Source organism: Kogia breviceps, chromosome 14, assembly GCF_026419965.1.
Source record: "Kogia breviceps isolate mKogBre1 chromosome 14, mKogBre1 haplotype 1, whole genome shotgun sequence".
Taxonomy (NCBI): domain Eukaryota; kingdom Metazoa; phylum Chordata; class Mammalia; order Artiodactyla; family Physeteridae; genus Kogia; species Kogia breviceps.
This window is the reverse complement of record NC_081323.1, coordinates 39975026-40000290: the sequence shown is the minus strand read 5'-3', so window position 1 is coordinate 40000290 and position 25265 is coordinate 39975026. Positions and strand designations below refer to the sequence as shown.

At 41.7% G+C, this 25265-nt stretch overlaps 1 protein-coding gene across 6 annotated transcripts in view; it reads left to right on the top strand.

The window, feature by feature from the left end:
* Positions 1-1339: 1339 nt before the first annotated feature.
* Positions 1340-25265, top strand: part of PLCB4 (phospholipase C beta 4) — a 436230-nt gene continuing 412304 nt past the window's right edge. For 2 of the 6 annotated variants that reach the window (XM_067012118.1, XM_067012113.1), the window contains exon 1: positions 1540-1707. The gene's annotated coding sequence lies outside the window, so the exon portion shown is untranslated. Of the gene's footprint in view, positions 1445-1539; positions 1708-25265 lie in introns of those variants that run through there. The other 4 variants (XM_067012117.1, XM_067012114.1, XM_067012119.1 and 1 more) reach the window with 4 other exon arrangements.

The window sequence follows — 25265 nt, the reverse complement described above, 5'->3', positions numbered from 1 at the left end:
TTTCTCCGGGCTCGGCGAAGATTGCAGTTTAGCGATTTAGCTGAGGAGTTGTCAGCGGGCCCTCAGTCCCCTCCCACTGAAGGATGCCCAGTTGGTAAACTTTTGATCACCCTCCTCTTTGCTCTGCCTGAAAAAGGCCAGGATGCGTCAGCAGAAAGAGCCTTTTGCATCTACATCTGCCTCTACTCCTCGGGGCCTGGCTACTGTTTGCGCCCACTTCCCCCCTCCACTCCCCACCGCTCAGTAGCGGCCAGGCTCGCTCTTTCCTTCTGGTCAGCCGGACCAGCTCCTGTGGCTGAGCATGCCCAGTTCAGCTGCTAGCGTGGCCCCAGTCCTCAATGCGCAGGTGCCACGTCTCCGGGTTTTGGTGGCCGCCGGCCCGGAGGAGGAGGCGGAGTGGCTTCGGGGAGGAGGGAGCCCTCCCTGGAGGGAGTCCTGGAGCCTCAGGTTATGAGGGTCCACACAAAGGGTGATGCTAAAGGGAACACCATTAGGGTCTAAATGCGTGGGTGACTCGGAGTCACCTGGGGCCGAGTTAGGGCCGAAAACTGGTTGGAGCTGCGCCCCAGCATCCCAGGGACCAAAGTCTGGGGATTTTGCGTCTCTGAGGTTGCACATGGGGGAAGACTTTTTGGAACCACTTGATCTTTCTGTGGCTCAGTTTAAGCCTCCGGGGTTAGTGGGGGAGATAGTAGTACCTGCTTTGGAAGATTGTTTTAAGGATTGAAGGAATAAAAAGCGTTTATGACAGTGCCTGAAGCACTGTAAACGCTTTATGTGTTTATTAAACAAAATATAAACAAATAAACACCCCGCCCCCGCCAAAGGCTTTGAGTTGTCAGCTTTTGCCCGTCCTGACCCCTCTCCACTCTTTAACCCCCACCCTCGCCCCAGGGCCCACAGCCAGCTTCGCGTCTCGCATCGGAGAGGGATGTCCCCCACCCGTTACAGGTGCTGCTCGCGAGGCGCCACGCTGTGCGTCCCCCGACCCCAGGCGCGGTGCAGGCGCGGGGGCGCCCAGACCCCAGGGGGCGGCCGGAGAGACCCCCGAGGGGCGCGCTGCGGGGCGGCTTCCCCGGGCGCCCCACCTACCGTTTCCCGGCGCAGCCCTCCACCCAGCCCGGCCGTCACCCCTGGCGCCCCCTCCCCGCCCCGCTGGCTCGCGGCCGGCCCGGCCCCTGCCCACCCCCAGCCCGGCCGGGCGCGCCGCACTGGGCATGCTCCGTAGCCCGGGCAGGTTGGGGCTGCGAGGCGACAGCTCGGGCTCCAGAGCCGGGAGGCGAGAACGAGTAGGGAGACTCGGGGGCTGAGAAGGAGGGAGCGGCCGGCCGCGAGGCCCGGAGCCAGGATACGCCGAGCCCGGCGGGCGGGAGGGCGCAGCGGGCCGGCGGTGCCCCACTGCTTGTCCAGGGCGAGCACGCGGAGACCCCCGCGGGGGGCTGAGGTGAGAACCTAGAGCCCTGGAGGCAGGGGGCGGGGGCGGGGGCGGGGCGGGGGGCGGGCCCGTGCGCCAGGAGGGGGCTCGGCGGCCGGCGCTTTCTGGGGGGAGGGGGTTGGTGGCTCCGGGAGCAGTTAGTGAGCCGCGCCGCAAACAAGAGCTCACACACACACACACACACGCGCGCGCACAGTCGCGCGCGCACCCACTGGGTCTCCAGGCGGCGGCCGTGGCCGCATCCTCGGCAGCAGCTCCAGGCAAAGTGACAGGTAGGAGAAGGCTTTCCGGGTCCCGCCCGAGGATGCTCCGGCCCGCCCGGGCCCGCTGGGCTTGTTTGCTCCCGGCGGGTGCGTCCCGGACGCGCGCCCGCGCGCGCGCACCCAGACGCCCAGCCCGGGAGCCGGTGCAGGTGCCGGTACCAGGCGACCGGCGCGCGCGGGAGGCGGGGGTCCCCGCCGCCACCCCCTTCCCCTGTAGTCATCGCCCGCTGGGTTTCCTTAGACTCAGTCCAGACGTTCGCCGCTTCTGGCTAGAAATAGCTCGGCTCGACGTGAATATGATTTTGGTTGGAAATAGTTGGCACCGTGCAACGCATGTAAATGTGTATGCGTGTGACTCTTCTTACCTCTTTTGGGGAAATAATAGAAATGATTGACCATTTCCACTTAAGACAACACTGACAGGCCGGCACTCTTTGGGGGCAGTGTTCCAGCCTCCTAAGAGCATACAAATGATGGAGACTAAAGGTTGTCTTATTTTCAGAATTTTGAAGTTGCCTTTTCCTTAACTAATTAGACCCTGTCTACATAGTACAATACTTCTGACTGTAGACTTTGTAGGCAGTGCTGTTACAGAAGTATAGAAATACGGAGTTCTTCAATTTCCCAGTATGTCTCAGTGCAACTTTATCTAGAATCATAAAACTAGCATTTTTTTCTAGAGAAAAATGCAAATGCACATTATAATTTCATAAATGTGCATGTGTTTGGGAGATGACCCTCTGACTTTTTTTTTCTTTATGACTCTTGAGGTGATTCTACCTATTGTTCTAAAGCACATGTTTGAAATTTAATTCTGGCCAAAACGTCCATGGAAGGTCACCATTTTTACCGTAAGTGTGATACGTGGTGGCCTGTAAATTAAGTTATGAGTGTGTGGAGATAGCTGTTTAATAATTCTGTTTCGTTGGCAATAATGTCATTCAAACTTTAGCTATATAACATCTAAAATAGAGTTATTTCCCCTTTAAAGAGAAATCAGGTTCATAAGACTGACCAGTAAAAGCAACTAGTGACTTTATCTGGGCAGTCTATCTACAAGGTTAATAAGGTGTCCGAGGAACTGTATTCTTCAGAAAAAAACATAGTGTGTGTGTGTGTGTGTAAAATTTTAACTTTATCCTTTTTGTTTTTTCAAGACTCTTGGTTGGTTTCAAAAATATATGCTTGAACCGAGAACCTATTATTTTGTGTGCTTCAAACTTCAGTGGCCTAAGTTATTAGAATCATGTAGAAGGACAAAAATTTAGCTGGGCAGGGGCATGTGATTTAATCTGCCTTTATCCGTGTTATGTAATCCAGAATGCTGTGTTTTGATAGGACAATCTTGCATATTTTTCAGCTCGTGTTTTTATCTATTATGTCATCTTCCTTTTGAAGTTTAATAAATGATGGCCATCTTGAAAGAACACCTGTTTTCGTAAAAATTCACTTTTTAAGCAGGATAACATTTTTTATTGGCATTTTTATGGACAGGAGACTTTGCTGCCATAACTAGTAACCCTTTGAGTGTAACTTATTATAACACATCTACGGTAGCCCATATTAGATTACTGATTACACTTTCCTACAACTATATTATTATTCAGCCATCCCAACTTAGTTTTGATTTAGCTTTGATATCACTACCTAGCTCTGAATTAATCTCTGGTGAAAATGCAATTCTACACATAGCTGTCAAAACAGAATTTCTAAGACTCCATTTGATCACTGGGTACACATTGATATGTGTTGGGATAATGCTACCTTTATTTTACAAATGTACACCCACACAGAGAGCTTTGTTCTAAAATACTCTTTTGCAAGTTTAAAATTGGTGTGCCTGAAAAATGTGATTGATGTTAAACTACTTCTATGCCCTGGAATCTTGAGGAGGTGTGTTTTTGCGTAATGAGATAGTGAAATAGGGAAGTTTAAAAAGTTTTAAGGGTTACCAGAATGCTTTTGCAGAAATTGATTTTTAAATCTGTATCACCTCTTTGAAATATTTCATCCCCAGCAGAGACATAGCCAGTGCTTTTGCCCCTGCTATTTTGTCTTTCTTAAGAACAAATCCAACATCTTTAGATTAATGCATACTGCTGATTTTGGCAACGTGGGACAGTTATATTTGGCTATCCAAATGAACATGGTATTTTCCTAGGATACTAGTAAATTCACTTTGGGGTTTGATTTGTTAAGAATTGAAATGATGTCTAAGGCTTGCCTAATATTCAGCCTTAACCCATCTTCCAAGTTAAAATTGAGGTAAAATTGAGCTTTAGTGCTGTTGTGTTGTTTTCCTTGAACCCATCAGATGGCATGCCAATTTGTGAAAAGATGTGATAGATAAGTCTGCTTCTGGATTTTGTGTCTGCATTTTTTTCCTCAAACTTTTAGATGTAGCTGGCAAACTTAAATTATCTAATTCCTTCATTCTATCAATTATTTCTGTGGATTATTTTTTTAAAAATACATTAGTAATTAGCTGCCGAGTTTATTTTTTACTTTAAAAACCTTGTGTTGAGAATAAATTTGATCTTTGTGGATCACAGCCCTTATGTAATATAGTCACAGGAAAGAAAGATTATGTATTTCTTACGTTCTCCACAAATGTCTTTAATAGTGAGCTCAAGTATTTTGGGGGAGGTACAAATATTCTTTGAATCTTAAACTTACTTTGCAGACCGTGACTGAATTTTCGTAGTTTGTGACCACTCGTAAAGTAAGGATGAAACAGCATGTTTATTAGCACGAAGGACCCAGGTCTTTAATAAGCCATCTATCACAGTGAGTCCTGTAAAACCAAGAACTTGTGTGTTTGATATGCAGAATGAGGTCAAGGACTAATGGAGACGCTTTAATGATCACAGTTAGTGTATTTCATGTCCAGACTGAAGTTTCTAAAATAGTTGCTGTTCACCATGTAATGTGAACTTGTGGGTCTTATTAGTGCCTGCCAAAAAGACTTACCCACCTATCAGGAAATCAATACAGCTCTTCATCGCTGAGTTTCTGTGGTTTTACTATCTGTGAGGACACTCAGTAATTCTCAGTACTGTCCATTCTGCACTTTTCTATTTCTCTGTAATATTCAGGAACTAAAATAACCCTGTGTAGGTCATTCTTTCATTCCTCAATATTTGTTTTTCTGTTTCATAGTTTTTCTTTTTTTCCTTTTTTTTTTTTTTGCGGTACGCGGGCCTCCCACTGCTGTGGCCTCTCTCGCCGCGGAGCACAGGTTCTGGACGCGCAGGCCCAGTGGCCATGGCCCACGGGCCTAGCTGCTCTGCGGCACGCGGCATCCCCCCAGACCGGGGCACGAACCCGCGCCCCCCGCATCGGCAGGCGGACCCCCAACCACTGCGCCACCAGGGAAGCCCCATAGTTTTTCTTTTGATCAAGCCTCCTCCTTGGAAGTAGAAATACTTCCTCAAGGTGTAATATTACTTATCTAGTTATGCCTTAGAAAGAGATAAGTTTTTGCGCATTCACGGGCTGGGACTCTTTAGCTCACCAGATATATAAATGGGTTTACTTCACCCCCGGGGAAGGAGGGCTGGGTGAAAATGCATCACCAAGTAGATGCGTGAGAAGTTTCCATTGTCCTTACTGGAATGAAGTCTGCTTTTAAAATTCACCCCAGAGTCACTGGGAGATCCTTATGTTCAAGAGGATGAAGGGCCAGCAGAGGTTTTGTTTTCTCTGTGTGAACTCCATCTAGTTTCCTTTTCTTTGTGGAATCAAACATAGATGAAAGGGACATAAATCAGAAGATGGTTTTTCTCTGCACACCCCTTTGCCTACTACCTAGAAAACCTTCAGTGAGAAGGTCGCATACCATGTGACTGCAAGATAGTGTTATCTTATCCCCTTGACTAGGAGTCTCCTTTAGGGCCCTTGTCCCCTAATCCTTTTGGGTGCAAAGGGCTGGGAAATTCCACCTCTGGCTACTGAGCCACCCTGGGGGCAGTCAAATCATTGCTTTAAGATACAGTGCCCTTGTAATAGCACTCTTCTCCTCCTGAAAAATTAGAGGAGGTGGTTGGCTCCCTGATATGAATGAAGTAGCCATTTCCTCAGAGCAGGAGGAAGACAGTAACTGGAAGGAACTAATTATAAGCAGCTCATCCAGAGAGAAGAGAACACAGACCACTAGATTTACATTTGACATCTTTGCTATCTCCCCCAGGACAGGAGCTCTTCACCTCAGGACCACCCTCTAATGGCCTAATGATGGCATTTGGTAGGTCCATCTAGCTGGCAAATACATCTTTATTTTCACTTCACTTCCAAATGACAATTAGGGCAGGTATTAGAGTCACTGATGAGTCTCAGCATTTAATGGCTTGTAAAAAGAAGCATGTACATTACTATGTGTGTCTTAAAAAATTTTTTTTTTGTTAAGTATATTTCAATATAATTGGTTTCTTCTGTACTTAATTTTATACATTTCAAAATATTTTGCTGAGAAGGGTCTGTAGGATTCATCACATTGAAGGGGGGTCTGTGACCCACTCAAGTTAAAGGACCGCTGCTCTCGAGATGCTTCCTCTTGGAGGCAGCTGGCGGTGGTGGGGGCCGGTAAGTTGGGGTTTGCTTTCAACAGTGTAAAGTTGCTGTGACCTTCGGGTATTGGAATCAGGTGGACCCAAGCATGAATCCTGACTATGTCACGTGTTAGTGTGTGACTCTTGAGTGACTGTTGCCCCATCTGTAACTGAGGAGGATAACCCTATAAGGCAAAAGTGCCCTGCAGTGTAGTGTGAATGATGCCACTGTTGTGTTACTGCTGCTATTGCTACAAATGCTCTTGGCTTCTAGTATGACTATTCACCTCCTTATTCTCCTCCTCCATACGGGGCAAAGGCCAGTGGCCTAACCATACACAGCAGCATGTGCCAGTTCCTATAAAACTTTTAGTAAGGGACACTTGCCCTGCCCCTCTACTAGCACAGAAGTTCTAGTTACCTTTTAGGGCTACTGTGAATGCCGGATCTTCCTCTGGACTTGCCTGACTCTGTGACTGAAGTTGGACAGAGGGGCCTCATGATAACTCAGCCCTAACTGCCTTGAAGTTCTGTGACTGGGGGGTTTCGAAGAACTCAGCGAGCCGGAAGCTATCCCTAGGGCGTCTGTGTCTCCCAGCCAGGCTTTGAAAAAAGACCATATGAAGCCAGTTAGGCCTGGAAGGAGGGGGCATCTGCCAGAATAATTTGGGGATCTGTGATGTTTACGGGGAGGTGTCGTGACTCCTGTTTCCCCACGGGCTTCCGTGGGCACGCTGATGGCGACAACGGTAACAAAACCACAGATGTTGGTTAAGCACTTAAAATGTGCCACTTTATTTATCTCTCCCTACAGCTTTTCTTGGTGGTTCCTAATAGTATCTCCATTTTACATATGGGGAAACTGAGTCTGGGAAAGGTGAAGTTATTCACTTCAGGGAGGGAAAGTTAGAGATGGGAAGTCAAACCCACGTAGGCTGACACCAGAACTCCAACTTCTAACCACTGTGCTGTGTTACCTGCCACTCAGGTACATGCTGCCAAGAGGTTTGCTACAGTGAAACCATTATTTTGAGACCATTATTTTAGGGGACGGGGCTGAGGTATGACAGAGAAGCTTCTGGCAACCCTGCCTTGACGACGGAATTGAAATGGGAAATTGAAGATAAAACCACGTGCCCTTAGTTGCTTTTGTTTCTGCAGATACATGGGCCAGAAGTCTGAGAGGGAGGTTACTAAATGCTGCTCCAGGGTAGCCTAAAAACTAATTTAGTTTTCTGAAGGGCCAGCTCTTCCTGGGTGAGGTTCCTCATGGTTTCTATCAGCTGTGACCCACTCTGATTCCTCTGAGGGCCAGGTAAGCATCATGGGGCTGCCCAGGTGTCAGCCCCCATTTGGGGATGGGGAGGCCATGTGCATCGGGAGCTCTGCCCTGACCCTTCCTGGGGGGCAGGTCTATTAGATTTCTGCCAGGTGGACGTGGGGCTCAGGGTTGCCAGCACCTCTCCATTTTCAAGAGAGCATGAAATACAGATTTCTTTAAAGCTTGAGATATCATTGCAAAAACTTTAGAAATAATTAACAGTAGAAACAAACATGTCAGGCCATGGGCTGGCCAAACAAAAAACATTTGTGGGGCTTCCCTGGTGGCGCAGTGGTTGAGAGTCCGCCTGCCGATGCAGGGGACACGGGTTCGTGCCCCGGTCCAGGAAGATCCCACATGCCGCCGAGCAGCTGGGCCCCGTGAGCCATGGCCACAGAACCTGTGCGTCCGGAGCCTGTGCTCCCCAACGGGAGAAGCCACAGCAGTGAGAGGCGCACGTACCACAAAAAAAAAAAAAAAAAAAAAAAAAAAAACACATTTGTGGAACATATTCGGCTCATGAGCTCCCACTTTGAGATTATGTCAACTGTAAGTGCTTGCAAACCATGTGAACTAGTGTTGTCTTGATTAAGTAAGCATGGTGCCTTCTTTATTCATGTTTTTCTTTTCTTCCCCCTGTTAAATTTCTCACAAAGGTGGTTATGGCTATTTGTTTCCATTGGACGTTCATTTCAGAGTCTGAATTTCTGCCTGTTTTTCCCCTCCCTCATTTTTCTAAGATGTTAGCAAGTCTGCAGAGTTGAAGGAGGAAGGCCAGGGCTTTCTCTCCTATTTCGCGGGCTCCTTTGAAATAAGACCACCTAAGTGTGGAGAAATGCGTGACTCCATTTATGGGGACGTGGAGGGTCTCTTGTGTACATCACTGATCTGAACTCTAACCAGTCACAAAATGTCCCCCCTGCTATTTGGTAGTTGCTGGATTTGTCCTGGACATACAGAATATAGATCTGTTTCTACAGGTCAGTGTTTCAACGTGCAATCTACTTAACAGCCCTCATTTTCCTTTTGGCTCTTAAAGGAGGAATCGCAATGGATCAAATGAAACTGAAGTCCTTTGAGATAGGCTGTCTGCTGATGCACTATCATTGGATAAATCACCAGAGCCCCCTCTAGAATTTCTATTAATTTTTTGCTTTCATTGGTTTTTTTTTTTTTTTTTTTTTTTGCGGTATGCGGGCCTCTCACTGTTGTGGCCTCTCCCGTTGCGGAGCACAGGCTCCGGACGCACAGGCTCAGCGGCCATGGCTCACGGGCTTAGTTGCTCCGCGGCATGTGGGATCTTCCCGGACCAGGGCACGAACCCGTGTCTCCTGCATCGGCAGGCGGATTCTCAACCACTGCGCCACCAGGGAAGCCCCATTGGTTTTTAAAATGATGGATGTGGTACATTAATATGTTCCAATTGCAGTGATAATGTAGAAGCGCAGAAACAAAATGTAAAACAACCTTTCCCACTTACACCCATGCTCAGATATAACCATTGGCAACAGTTTAGAGCACCTCTCTCCTCTCCTTTTTCTATGCATTTACATATATAACTACATACACATGCCTTTTTCTTACTACATAAACTGGATTGTACTGTGTATGTTTTTCTGCGACTTGTTTACTTGCCACTTAATTGTATGTTGTGGTGATCTTTCCATGTCCATATACTAGTTATATTTTTCTTTCTAACATTTTCTTTCTAACATTACATAAACTCTAGTAGTACTATAAATAAACTATGGGTGTACCATGTTTTATTTTAACCATTCTCCTGTTATCACTGTTGCAAACTGAAAGACTGAAGATCTTTGTACTTATGTCTTCATGCACATGTGTGAGAATTTCTTGTAGATAACTTCCTAGAAATAGAACTATTTGGTCAAAAAGGTATGCACATTTTACATTTTGAGGGAGCACTGCCAAATTGCCTTTAACAAAGTCCGCATGGAATTTCTATCTCGTGGAACCTCAAATTATGAATATGGTGTCTAATTAAAGCATGCCCCACATTGTTTCATTGCTTTACTAGTTCATTCAGATCTCAGTTATATACAGTACACCAGGAAATGACTTTAGAAATAGTCTATGTCCTTAAAATTCCTTGAAAATACAATACTTGATCAAAAAGAATTTACCAATTAATAGGCCAATTAAAAAAGTTGTTAGTAAAGAGATATTGAGTAGAATCTGAGTTGAAAATCTATATTCTGATCAATTTGGTTAGCTGTGAAACTCTCAATTCCTCAGACCAGGGACATGTCATAAACACCCTTGAATATATGGTTAAAAAAGTGAGGTGCTGCACAGACAACAGAGGTTGATATTGACCTGGGAAAATCAAATTAATTTCATTGCTAAAAATTCTATCCAGGTGTATTTATAGCTTTAGACTTCCAAGTACTTAATTATTTAAGAATCTCTTTTACCTTCTACTTTCTACTTTGAGAATTAGAAGATTTAGAGATAAATTTATTTTATTGAGTTTTATTATTTAATAGATACCTGAAATTAATTTCCATGCTATTTAGAAGTGTTATATAGAAAAAGGGCTGTATAAATTAGAAACTACGCTATATTTTCATTTAGAGACATTAGGAAAAATACAGAAAATCTAGGTCACTGATTCTCAACTTCTTTCAGAAGTTAACTTCAGTAATTATAGTTGTTTTCAATAATATGAAGTGAATTATTAGTTAATTTTTAGAATTTTATGACATCCCTTAAAAGACTTGGAATCACCCTAAAGTATCATATTATCAGAGTTAGTAAATCTGGATGTGGATAAATAGCAGGAAATGAAATATTGTTTCTGTTTTCAAAGATGGATTCAGTTCTTTCATCTGTTTCTCCAGATACCCATTTTTAAGAAAAATTCTGGTGAAGTTGGCAATGATATTCGGATTCTGATTGTATGCTTTCTGCGTGTTTATTTTTATAACACACAGTGAATTGTAGAAATATGGTAGGATTCAGTCATGTTTCCTTGGCATTAAAACCTTGCATATTCAGGAAAGTGTGTACTAGGTTTTGTTCATGGAAATGTTACAGCGTTTTACAATTTACAGACAATTTCCTTTGATAATATCTGTGAAAGTCGCAGTGGAGGGCCCCACCTGGTCACTCTTCAATCTTGTGTCATTCAGGGCCTGCCGGGGAACAGATGGTGGGTGTAGACTGAGTCCTTTGAAGAAGGCTTCATAAGGAGACCCTTTAGGAGGTATGGGCAGGTGTAGGGAACAAAACCACAACCAGGGTGAGGGCTGAAGAGGGACTTAGCAATGATGGGGAGCTTTCCTACTCTAAGTAAAGGGGCAAGAAAAGCTGTCCTACAAGAGATATATCCTGTTGTAAAGGGACACAGTCAACCTGTAATGTCCCCGCGGGAAGACGGCAGGGGAACAAGTATGCCTACATCACTCTCCTCTTGTCCCCAGACTCTGGCTGGTGCCTTCCATTAGCTGATTCAGATAGAAACTAGAGGGCAGGAGCGAAGAGGCAGGGGTGAACAAGGATGGTGAATGTGACTGGTCTGGCAAACTGCACTCTACCTGCCTGCTGTTCTAGAGCAGAGGTGTGCGTGGGTCAGGCCAGGCTGGAAAGCCTGTGATCTGGTTTTGTGGCCAAAGAAAAGAAAACTGTAGCCAAGAGGACTAAATTTAAATAGAAGTCGGGAATGTCCTATAACGTCACATGGCTGATATCACTAAGATGTGTGGTGGGCCTTAGAGTAACACTTAATTTTTTTTTTTTTTTTTTTTTTTAGTTCATTTGGAATGGATTGTGCTTCTTGGGAAATTAGCAGAATGGGAAACTTTATGTATTTCCCTGAAGAACCAAAAGTGTAGGCTCTAGAAAGAAGACACAGAAGGGATTCATAAAGTCCATAAACAACATGGAGTTAGATACCTAAGATATAATTCCTTTGCTTTTAATATTTTATGAAAACATTTTATCTAAAATGTCAAGTACCTGGGGAAAGAGACAAGGAGGAAATTAAGGTTATTAACAGTAATTTTCCTTCAAAGAAGTCAATGTAACTGAATCATTAGCATCACTGAGGAGAAATGAACAAGCTGTAGTTTCCCATTGTTCAGCATGACAGTAAGACTGAGATTTCAGGCTCATCTGTTCCCTTGTTTTGTTGGTGAAGACTCTGGGCTCTGGACTCTGTTTAGTTTGTGTACTTGTCCTGAATGAACAAGCAATGAATTGGTCAATCATAAAGTCAGGCTGCTGGAAGGAATGACATAATTCATCTCTTCTTCTCTCCACATTTTATGGTACAAAAAACCAAGACACTATTAACAACTGCTCCCGTGCAAATTCCCCAAGTTGGTGACTGGGAAAGTCGCATCCCTTCACTCTGAAGGAATTGCACTAGATGAATTCATTTTTGCTGTTCCCCTTGTAGATTCCTGAAGTTCCTGATTCCTAGGCCTTGCTTGGCCATTCGATACTGTTTTCGTGTATCAGAGGCAGGCCTTCTTGACCACCTCTTCCACCACCCAGCCCTTAAAATGGTATTCTCTGGAGGTCTCTGCATTGCTCTTGACTCTTCTTATGGTACAGATTCTTTCAGTACAAGACAACTCACCCACTTCTACCTTTTTTACAACCACTTAATCACTGATGACTCCCATATCCCTGACTTGTCTGAGCTTCAGTTATATCCCATTGTCTGCTGGAGATCTTGACATTGAAGTCTTATGGCTACTTTCAAATCAGTGTGTCCAAAACAGAAGTCCTCAACTTCACTCCAGATCTATGTCTCATCTTAGGTTCTAAATCTTCGTAAATCCAACAGTCACCGATTATTTGAGTTTACCATTAATATTTTGCATTTCTGTCCATTCCTCCATTCTTATTGATGCTGCCTAAGTTTCTGTCCTCAACTTTCATGCCTTGGTTGTTCCAGTAACCTTTCAATCAATTTCCTATTGCCTTCTCTCTCATTCATTCAATCTTTCATGTTTTCTATTAGCTATTAAGTGAGTATCAGGTACTGTAACAATGAGCAAGCTGCAGCTCCTGCCCTCAGGGGTTTGCAGTTCCCTGGAGGAGAGAGGCAAATAAACAACTACTTTACAAGTTTACGTTTTTACCCCTTTACTCTCTATACTCAGCTAAAGTCATTTGCACACAGCAAATCTTATTATAGCATAACCTCTAAAATGCTTTTACAGTGCCCTGTTGCTTTCAGGACTTAACTTTATTCCCCTAATTTGCCAAATACAAACCATCCATGGCTTCACTTCTGCAGTGAAGTTTTAACATCTTTGTTTGGGTCAACAATACTGAGCTATATTAAAATCCCAGGAACATAAATTCTGTGGCCACAGTGCTTGTGCTGACTTTGCACTAACCCCCCTTCTTCAACTGGTGAATCCTACAGGCCCTTTACACACCAGCACAGTTGCTATCTTTTCCACAAAGCCTTCATTGATTTCAGCTCTAGGATGGAGCCCCACCCTCAGTTCTTCTGTTGAATGGTTTGCAAATTTTAGCCATAGCATGACTTTCCTGGGGAAGGGAAGAATCTGCATATTAGAGACTAATTCAGCGTCTCTTCAATGAATGAATAATGAACTGCCATTGTTGCCAAGTTAGGAAACCAATCTGATGAATAAGCAGAAGAGGTGCCACGTTTAATAAATTGAAGTCATCTGCAGACTTATTACAGAGGGTAAAAAGTATTCCATTATTGTTTACACAACGATTCATTTGGAAATATGATCAGTAACTTGAAAAGTCTATATTCATGATTTCTGCTAACAGGGATTCGGATATTTCAACTTCTTAGTATACTAGAACCAGAGGAGACACTTCCCTGAAGATAGTTTATCACTTATTCCTTGTGAGTACACTCTCATATAGTTTTTTCTATTTTATGGGTTTGATTTTAATCAAGTTGTGCTTAATTTTCTTACAGTTGTGTTAAACCCCAAATCAGAGAAATTCTCTTATTTCAAACTTGGCTGAAAACTTAGAGGAAAAAACCATTTATTTAATCAGATTATTTTTATTAAGTGGGACTCTTGGTAATCCGAAATGCTTTGTTTTTATTTTCTTGTAGCATTTTATTTTCCAAATGACCTGTGAACGAACCAGTGCCAGAGAGAGAAAGCAAGAGAGCCATTACTTAATTGAAGGAAAATATTCTGCTGAATGTTGTTTTTAGGAGAGCATCTTTTCCAAATCAGGAGGGAACTCATTATTCAGGACATTGGTTTGAATCTTATGAAAAGTGTGGCTTTGACAGTCTTCACCTTCTCCCCTCCCCAAGCCTGTGGTGTCAGTGGCGTTTATGAGGTTCCTTCTTCACAATTGGCATCTTTTTGGGATTTAGCAAATTTCTTTTAGCTTTGTGTTGGAAAAGTGCTGGCTAAGTATGTTAATTATTAGATATATGATTTTTCAGATTTGAGTGGAGACAACATTTAGAAGGGTGACAGTTTAGTTATTGCAGCTGCTGGGAAAAGTTTTTCACGATAGCCCTGTGGAAATACAGATGAATATTTCCTTTTATTTAGATCCTTTGTGGACCTGTGAGGCCATCCGAGAATCTCAAGTCTGGCCTCATTCTGTCCATTTTTCATTCCCTTTGAAAGAATTTCAAAGTAACTGGGTAAAGTTCCTCTCCCATCTGTCATAAGTAACACACAGAGATTTTTTTGTGCAGCTATCAGAGGAAGAGGAGGAAATTTAAAAGCACAGATGATTTGGGTATTGATACCTATACTGAAAGTGACTCTGCTTGAGCCAAGCTCTCTTGAACTGTTCTGTCACATGCTAATTTTTATATTCTCAGCTTTAATTTATAAACATGACAGACCAACAGTTTTTACATCAAGGTTGACAACCAGAAGGAACCCACTCCTCAATTCAGAGCAGCAAATGAATTTGAAAAACCTTCTGGAAAAGTTCCACTTTTTATCAAACCAAGGCTGTCCCAGCTTTTTTTATTTTTTAGTTTTTTTAAATTGAAGTATATGTACAATATATTTTGAAAAGTTATAATGTATACCTGATTTTTATCCAATATTTGCATGTAAGTTTTAAATATTCAACGAATACTAAAAGGCTTTAGTAAAAACTACACTCCCTTGCCTGGTCTGCAGTCCTGTTCCCCCACCCCAACTTCAGTGGGAACCACTTCCAAACTTTTTGCTATTTCTACTAGTAATTATTGACATATTTTTATAGGATTGTACTGCTGTTTCTTGATCTATGTTAAATATTTTCTAAACACCTCCTGTTACAGAAGTTAAAGTATGTCATCTCTCTCTCACACACACACACACGCAGAGCTTCCCTTTCCTTCTTCATCCACTCCATGTAAGGCTCTCCCAGCTTTGTTGGAGAGGTGAAAGCATAAATTCCCTGGAAGTTATACCTCACTGCTAAATAGGTTTCTTGTCTAGAATATCTAAAGAGAAATTCCTGAAAGCAGCCTTTTGATTGTGAAAGGATGAGAAAGAATGTGATGCAAGGAACACAAGTACTAGTAAATCGGTGCTTCCTCCCCTCATGAAAGGTGTAAGACCATCAGAAAGGAAGTCCCCCCCCTTGCCCCCAGCAAACACGTGTGTGCGTTCACACACACACACACACACACACACACACACACACACACACACACGAGAGTCACAGACTGCAGGCTCTCTGGCCACGCTATGGACTGGAATACATGAAAAGTCACACAGTAAAGAAATAGAGTCAGTTCTTCGGTGTTTTTGAGTCTTGACTGGGTGCTCTGTGATATTTTAGAATCTTGTGACTCCCCAGGATACCTAAAGACCAGGCCTCAGACCCAGGTCCATTAGGGCTTAGGTAGTGTGCCCTGGGCTTTCTGATTCATGCAACCCTATTTCATTCTCTCAGTGATTTTGCAGGCTGGGTACCATTCCCACCCCTCCATACTCAGAGAACAGAATGATGAAAGCATTTACTTAAGGTCACAAGGTTGATCAGTAGTATAGACCCAAGTCTACATGGTGCATCTGTGGTCAGTGAGGTGCCTGGGACACAGTTCTCTCTCCCTTCTTTCTGATGGAGCTGTTCTTTTGGTTCAGGGTAGCAATGTGTCCACTTGAAAATACTCCTCTCCTTGGCCTCCCTGCAGCCAGGAGGGCTCACCCAGTTCTGACCAGGGAGATGTAGGTTTCTTCCTCCTGATTCTTTCCTTTCCTTACTGGACACTTGTAGCTGCTGTCTCGTGGTCTGAGGTTGGCAGGACAGGAAATGGAGGTGTCCAGTTTCTGGATGCCTTACTTGAGTGGCTTTATCAACCCTGATCAACTTCCCTATGAATTTCCTGTTAACTGAGAAAGGTAAGTGACTCTTTGGTTAAGTCACTTTGATGGCTGTTGTGGACTGAACTGTGTCCCTCCAAAATTCATAGGTTGAAGCCCTACCCCTCAGTACCTCAGAATGTGACTGTATTTGGAGATAAGACCTTAAAAGAGATAAATAAGGTTAAAATGAAGCTCTTAAACCTAATCCAATCTGACTGGTATCTTTATAAGCAGAGATGTTAGGACGCAGGAGAGAAGGCAGGGGTGTGTGCATGCCTACAGAGGGAAGGCTGTGTGAGGACGTGGTGAGGAGGTGGCTGTCTTCACGCTAAGGAACGTTCCCAGGAAACAAACCTCGATCTTGGACCTCCAGCCTTCAGAACTGTTAAAAAAATAATTTGTTGTTTAAGCCACCTAGTCTAGTATTTTGTTGTTATGGCAGCCCTAGCAAAGGAATACAGTAGAGTTTCTTTTACATGCAGCTGAAAGCAGTCCTACTGATATAGAAACCAAACAAATAAAGTATTACAGAGCAAAATAATAAAACTGATTTGAATTATTCCACTCTTTCTTTTTTTATGAATGCTGTCTCCATAGCAGTCATGGCACTGTGCTCTGTCTGTTTACTTGTTTAACTTCCAGCATCCCAGCCATACACACACACACACGGACACACGTACACACACACGCACGTGCGTGCGCGCGCGGGCACACACACACACACACAGAGCTTCCTTAGGCTGAGGTTGCCTATTTCTGTTTCCTCATTCACCAGCACAATGTTTAGCATGCACAAAGTCTGTTAAATAAATTATTTAAAGGAATGAACTTGATAATATTTAGGAAAACAGAATGGTCAAATTAGAATAATGATAAAAAAACACATCTGCTCTTTTATCATTTCAAAATAATAATTTTGGTATTGGAACATATATTCCTAATTTCAAAAGGTGATTTTTGTCTCAACTTGGCTTATTTTACAGGGTGTTTGCTTTCCCTGAACTTTCATAAGTCAGTTTATTTACGGGAAAGGATTAGATAAATCATGTATTCCCTTTAGTCTGTTTACCTGTATATCTATCTATTCATCATCTATTTTTCCTCTGTGAATTTCCTATCCTTCTTTAAGGTATCTTAGGGTTGAAATGTTTCACGTTAAACTTTCCATAATTAGGAACTTGAATCATTGCCTAACTTACAATTTGAAAGGTAATGTGTAATTATTGAATTTCTCTGCTATCAATCTCAGTCCTGGGGTAAGTTTTTTTAAGCAAAATAAAAGTGTTTTTGCTTCGTCTAACTTTTGGGTAGTCCAGGAAATATTTTAATTTCTCTTTAGGTAGTTGGTGCTTTTCCTTTCTAATATTCTTTTGTGGAGAATAAATTATGTGAACTTTCAGTAAGTGTAATGGAATATTTTGCTGGATTTGGTACTTTTTAAATAGTATCTAGTGCTATTTTCTTAAATCATGCAGAAATTTGGTAGTTTAGATATGATATATTCAATATTTTGTTTAAAATACTCTACCCAGAACCTGACATAGCTACAACATTGAATGGGGTCAAGATAATATGATGTCTTGACTCATTTATGTGCATTAAGTTTCAGTGATCACATGAATTCATTTGAATTTATTTGAATAAACTAATTTTGAGCTCTTTGGTGCTTTCAAGTGTTCATAATTATTCTCAATTTTAAAATTAGATTTGTGCAGGACCTAACACACAGTAGGCTCTTAAGTGTCTCCTAAATGAGTATGAAAGATGGGGACATTGACCGCCTACTGTTTTTCCACTTCTCTTCCTTATTTGATGGTTTTGTACGTCTTTTTTTGCATTTGTATGCATTCTGCTGTTTCTAAAACTGGTAGCCAAGTGATGCATTTTTTAACATTAATTATCAAGTTTTGTCTTACTTTTAAATTTCATGTGGTTTGTGAGGCGGCACTCTGGGCAACCGTTTACCTTGCTGACACCCACTTTCCTGGGTTGAAAATATGTTGACCTTGACTATAACCTTGACTATAAAAGAGTTTAGGAGAGTTGACTAGACTCTGAAAACATGAAGCCCAGTGTGATTGTAAATGCCTACTCCTATAACTTGCTCAATTATGTAATAAAGATAATCCAGAAAGTTGTCAAGTTTCTTGAACATTTTATACAGGGATTCACCTTATATAGTACAGACTTACCCATGAGAAAGAGTTCCTTTTTTGAATAATCTTTCACCAAACTAAAGGTTGGCCTTACAGTCCTGAGGCTGTGACTCTCTGGTCATCTGGAGGAATGTCTCTTTCTTCTTTGAACAAGATGATATGTTAAAACATTTTTGTTTTGGAGGAATGTGTTAAATTGTGTCCATTGAATGACTCATTTTGTAGTGTAAAAAGTGATATGAATAAAATTATCATTGAGATTTCTACCCTGTCTGCTTTACTCACTTAGACAATATGACCTTACAGAGTTAGGCAAAGCTAACATGGCAGAAGAAAAAGTGATTATCTGAAACACACTTTATCTAGATTGAAAAGAATGTGTTTTATAGTTGAGGATCCCATACAGAAAATACCTTCCTTGACTTACTCTCAAGTATAGATAGCATCAGTGTATTGGGAAGGGAACCAACATTTTTCAAGTGCTTAGTAAAGGTCACGCATTCCACCAGGTACTTACAATTGGCTATAACGCATCTGGGAGACATCTTAACAAAATGGTTGTGATGTGTATTGTGGGGTCCCAGCTTTGTCACTGACTAGCTGGGTAAGTTACTGTCCTCTTCTTCCTCATCGTCATCTTTTCCATCAATCCCATGAAAGAGGTGACGGTATTCTCATTCTGTAGATAAGGAGACTGAGGCCCATTTAAGTAATTTGTTCAGGGCTACACAACTAGCAAGTTGCAGTGCTTGAATCTGGAGCCAGACCCAGCTCAGGCACCCCCTGCCCCTCTACCCTTCCATGTGACACTCCCCCACCTTCCCCCACTAAGGCTGTGTCTGGGTAGCTAATGAGTTAATGGTTTTGACCAAGTTGGCTGGTTACTTTTGTGCCGAATGAGCTCAGATTTGGGGCCCTGGTTATATGAAAAAGGCTCTGAAAAAGGAATTGGGAGAAGTGACTTGTAGGTGACCATTCTCTTAGCTAAGTGACCTTGAGCAAGTAATCTGTCTCAGTTTTCTTATCTCTTATACCATTCTTTCAGATTTACTGTTTTATCATCATGAAGTATTAGTCTTTGTCTCTAGTAATACCCCCTTATGTTGAAGTCTATCTTATATTAATATAGCCAGTTCAGCTGTTTTATGCTTAGTGTTTGCATGCATGGTATAACTTTTTTTTTCTAATGTATCTGTGTTTCTGTTTGTTTCTTTGCAGAGTGCATAGTTGATGTATAGTTGATTCTAGCTTTATTATTATTATTTTATCCATTCTGACAATCTTTGCTATTTGAATGGAATGCTTAGTCCATTTATATATTTTTAAATTTTTTAATAAATTTATTTATGGCTGCTTTGGGTCTTCGTTGCCATACACGGGCTTTCAATAGTTGCAGTGAGCGGGGGCTACTCTTGGTTATGGTGCGTGGGCTTCTCATTGCAGTGGCTTCTCTTGTTGTGGAGCACAGGCTCTAGGCACACGGGCTTCAGTAGTTGTGGCATGCAAGCTTCAGTAGTTGTGGCTCGCGGGCTCTAGAGCACAGGCTCAGTAGGTGTGGTGCATGGACTTAGCTGCTCCAAGGCATGTGGGTTATTCCCAGACCAGGACTCGAACCCGTGTCCCCTGCATTGGCAGGTGGATTCTTAACTACTGTGCCACCAGGGAAGCCCCTCCATTTACACTTAAAGTTGTTGTTAATATGGTTGTATTCTTGAGTTAAAGTCTTAAGAGTTATATTAAATTTACATTTTGATTTTCTATATAGTCTTACTTTTCTTTCTCTTTTAACTTTATGAAAAATAATCTTTAATAGGTTGGATACTTATTAGTGTAGCTGGTTTGTTGAATGTGTCACTCTTAATAAGACACAAACAGAAAATAGCTTTATTCTTCTTTTAAAAGTGTTGGAAAATCTAATTTAAAATATTAGAAAATGTAGTACAATGTAAATAAAATTTCCATTTTCTTGTCTAGTTTATAGCTTCTCCCCTTTTCCATCCTTAGGCCTGAACTCCAGCTTGGTGATGATCATCAACAAGGAAGAAGGGTCATTTCTCCTTCTGTACTTCTTTCTGCCCACTGTCTCTGGCTCCTCCAGAGTTGGCAGGGGCAGAAAAGGGGCCAAGGCTATTGCAGTTAGCTGGTGCTATTGTTTTCATGGCCATCTCTTTCTCGTATGCAGCCTCATGTGTTCTTGGGAGATCTTCTGCAGATCTTCCATCTCTACCATGCCATTTTTGGATGTGGGCAGTGCAACTCCTGAGTGACCACTTATGCCATGCAGCTCCTGTCCTCCAGTGGTATCACTGGAGTATCCCTGAGTGCCTGTCCAGGCAGCCCACTTGGGTAGAGACCTATCAGGATCACGCAAACCTCATTACCTCCATGGGATCCACTTGGTCCATAGGAAAACTCACATGTTAGCACCATCAAACTCCGTTCCACTTTCTCTAAGGCTCTGTTGCCTTGCCCTACAATTGCAGGCAGCATCCGCCAGGCTTGAGGGCTCCATCCTCACACATGTGCCACCGAGCAGGCTGTGAGTTTCTGCAGTGAGGCAAGCTTCCAGCCAGGGAATAGATGATCAACCTCCCTCATTGCAGAGAACCCCAAGGTATAAGGGTTGTTTTGGGCATTTGATCTGAGCTGGTCGAGAGGGGAAAAAAAAGGGAACCACTGTCTGCTCCCGAGAATTTTCTTTGCAGAAGTGACTTCTGCAATGCAAGTTCTCATACATAGACTCTGGGGGTGACCTCTGGACTGGTTTGACCATGTGTAGCAAGTCCTGTGGTCTGGTCCTGTGACCAGAACTCATCACCTATTGCCTTTAGCATTGAGACTTTACCTGAAAATTTGAAATGATAGGAAAATTTCCATCCAACTTCTGTTGAAAAGAATCTAAAAGTTATTGGCTACCTGGCAAGATGCACAGAGAAACGTCATACCTTCAGTTACGTTTAGAACTTGTGAACTACCACACTCTAATCTTTTCCCTTCACAGTAATGAGAAATACTATGTACGAAATAAATGCTTAATGAATCGACTCATGGTTATTTGGGGTTATTGGTCTCTGGGGAAGGTAAGGGTGACCAGTATAATAAGAGGAATGAGGTTTCTAATCTGCACCGCTCTTTACTAATTTGGTTAAACAATTGGTCACTTACGTGGAAAAAAAATTCAAAACTATTGTTAGCTCAGTCAAACTAGTTGGTCAGGTTGGCTAAGGTAGCTGAAACTACCTTAGTTTCAACCTGAAACTGGGTTGACAGGCTTCTCTGGTGGAAATCTTTAAACAGTGAGTTCATATATATATTTATACATATATGTATATATAAAAGATGTATGTGTATGTAATATGTGTATATAAGTGTATATGTTTATATACTGTATGTGTATATAACATGTATATAGCATATGTATATAACATAGATATATATTTTTATAGTCCTGATAAAGCTGTCAGAGAAAGAGTTGACATATCGTGGGGTCACCCCAAATAGATTTTAAGAGTTGGCAAAGAATAAATAGCACAGATGAAGGAGAATGGTTGGAATAAGAAACAGGTAATTTTCTAAATTTTTGGGGCAGATACAGATAAATATAAAAATGTATTTATCAGTTCATTAGTTAGCTTATTTTGAAGTAGAAAATAACCTTAAAACATTTAATATGGTTTTGTACTAGAATCTATAGGTGACAGTATGAAAAGAAGTTATTTTAAAGGTATAAATTTAATTATCAATATATTTTCTAAATATATTAACATACATTATTTATTTCAAAGTAGTGATTTATGTGAATAAAAAGGAGATTATATATCAGTAGTGTCTAAGATTAAAGAAATAACTTTGGAGCTTGTAACAATAATACATGGTCATGCTAAAAATATTGGAGAATAACTGAAAAGCACAACAAAGGCGTCAGAAGTGCTTGCTCTTAATCTAATCATAAACAGACAACCATTATAGGCCAGAATGAGAAACACCAGATTGCTTCTTATTTATTGATACATTTTTTTCCACGAGTTATAGAAAATTGGCCTTTTCATGGCAGAACTTCCTTTGATCTATATTTAATCAGCTCAGTTATTTTTCTGTTAAAGACTAATAAGAATTCCCTTTCATGGCTAGGAAGCTGCACCAAGATTGTGTCCAGTATCATCAGAAATCTGCTAAATATAACTTCTCAAACTTTATTTGTAGAGTAGATTTACGTGTAAATTTTTGAGCCTTAGTCAGTTGTTATGAATTACTTTAAGATGCAAAGAAAAAGAAATAAGGAAAGTGAGCTGGTGCCTATGAAAAAAAGGTATTTTAATGTTTAAGCCTTTTTTAGTTCAAGCTCTGGAACTTCTTATGGCAGTTAATTTAATGTGAACCTCGATATATATATTTTTTCTGTAAATGGGGCAGTGTCTGGCTGCTGGTGGGGTCAAATGCAAGGGGGAATATGAATGCTTTTGGCCTAATTTTCTGGGTGTACTTTAAGCAAAGTAAGCATTCGTGAAGGGAGTCCGAATTTACTAGAAAGCTTGGAGTTTTGGGCAAGAGATTTAAAAGCAGAAGTTGTGTACAGAGATCTACTTTAAGCATCTTTAAGCAAAGGGGTAAAAGTATCTTTACCCCGTTTCTTTTATTATAAGGCCTGTCTTTGAAAGTGATTAGCCTTTGGTGAAGATTGAACACTTTGAAAAATAACTTTGTAGAGGAAAAACTGTGCGCAATAGTGGTATTTAACTGAGAATACACTTTTTCTTTATCATGGGAAAGCATTGGAATGGGTTAGCTGAAAAAAAAAAAAAAAGAGTAGTTTATCTTCCTAAAGATAATTCATCCATTATTTAGAAGAAGCCCCCAGGTCCTTATACTAATGATTTTTCTTTTTTTCGCCAAAGATCTGTGTATGGAACATTTGAAAATGATAGATAACTACTAGAAAGGGGGAGGAAAAAATGGAAACATGTTTCACATAAGAACCATCCCACAGTAAGTTTGGCTTCTAACACATTTTTCAGGTTAAAAAAAAAATAGATATTAGATAGCTGTCCTGATAGAAATGGTGACTTGCAAAATACTCTGTTTTGTTTAAAAACTGGTGGAAGAGTTAGCTTGAAATAGCAGAGAAAAGAAGCTTGTGATTAGGCTAATACGGTTAAGTTTTTCATCTCTGCGCATACCTCACAGACTGTGCACATATTGTGGCAAAATGATTACAAAATGTTTCAGGGGTGGTGAGTCTATTTCTTCTCTATGAGAATTTATGAAGTTGTTAAATTAGGTTTCTTTGGAGTCATAACAATTTATTTCATTAAAATGTTTACTGGATAAATATTTCCACTACATTTTCATCAGTTTCGAAGAGGTATTATTTATTCAATGAAAAGTGTAGCAGTCTGTTGCAAAATACATCCTTTTTTTTTTTTTACCCTCAACAGTGGATTTTTTTCCCCCTTTGGTTCAATTGAGTCTTTTACTTTAAACTGCTTCAGTAGATCTGATATCTTGTGTGCACAGAAGCCTTGGGTTTTATTGTAAGCCCACCCACTGACATCTCCAAGGCACATACATGCAAGCTGTCGTGCGTGTGTTTACTATACGTGGGCGGGGCGGGGAGGGCTGTTGATTTCTAAGCGAAACTGAAGCCCTTGGCACATAGGTTTATTTTGCATCATTTCTAGGTCATATAAGTACATAGTGACTTTTTTGGGGGGGGTGGGAACATGCTGTAGGTATGTAGCTCCTTTGTAATTCCTTACAGCTGTCACATGAGCTAGAGGTTAGTGTCTGTGTCATGCCAAACCATGTCTGATTAGTGACATGGGCAAAAAGTAATCATTCTTGAGGTTACAGTGGACCCTCGTCCTGCATATATGGTTTTGAGGCCATAAACTGAAGTTTCTCGTGAATGTTATATCAGCTAACGTATACAATTTATAAACAATATTTTAGTAAAGACCAAAGTGAGGAAACAGCGTGATAAAGCAGAAAAGTGAGAGCTGACATTCCTGGGTTTGAATATCAGCTCTGGCTTTTAGTGGGTATGTGACCCTGGTTTAGCTCCCTCGCTCTCTCTGAACTTGTCCTGGTCTGAAAGCGGAGACCCTAGTGACTAACTGGGATGCGGGGGTGTGTTGTGGAGATTAATGAAATACTGGGTGTAAAGCCCCTAACACATCACCTGGCTTAAAATAGTTTCTTCCTAAGTGTAGTTATTTCCCCTTTTCTTTTCTTTTCTTCTCATAGACGTTTGAATTAAATATGTTATGTTGGGTCACTTGAACAGTTCATACAACTCATTATATTTCTAGAAAAGTCATGATCCCAGATTTGATTTTATTTTTTGGGGATTGCATGCTTTTCATAAAATCTCTTGGAAAAGGAATTTGTACGTTGCTTTGCTCATTTCTTCATTCAGCGGTTGTCAGTACTTGTTACACGCCAGCTTTCCTGAGCTCTAGGAGTTTATGTTCCATCAAGAGACATCAACAAGAGAGAGAAGTGACTGTAGAGTTTTACATTCCACAGGAGGTACATTGCTGAGGCCCCGTAGAAGCACGGAGTAGGGGCCTCTGAACCAGCATACCCTTCAAGCCCTTAAGAGGTGCCCTCCTGTTCTTGTTTTCTGTTTTTCAGAGATGTTTCATTTCTCATGTTTAGTTTAGCCAGACCTCTAAATATTCCCTTTCCTTCTTTGTTGAGACATACATGTTTTGAAGACTGTCTTAAGGTAGAAGATCCTCCATTTCTTGATCTGGAATAGTACTACTCTCTTTTCCTGATGGCTGCCTGCCTTTAATCTTGTTGGCATTTTAGTGTGAGGGATCCTCTTGACAAGTGGGAACTGTTGATGAGGTCAGCGATGATTACATAACCCTGTTATTGGACAGTTATATGGAGCATCACAGTCACTGGAAATAGAAGCAGCTTCTGAGAACACAGGGGAAAAGACAAATTATATCTGGTGTTTGTTAGAATATTTCTGCCTGTGAATTATAGAAAACAGCAGCTTAAAGTCACACCTAACATGAAGTGCGAGGTTAGGAATCCAGACATTTTGGGAGGGGCAGCATCTCAGCAATGCCACTGAGAACCAGGCTCTTTCTGTTTTTCACCTCTTTATCATCTGGCTTTTGTCCCCATGGTGATGAGATGGCTCTGTACTGTCCAGAAGCTATTCCCAAGAAAGTGGGAAGGGGATGTCTTCATATCTTGATTGCAGACTTCCTCAGAGCCTTCTTTC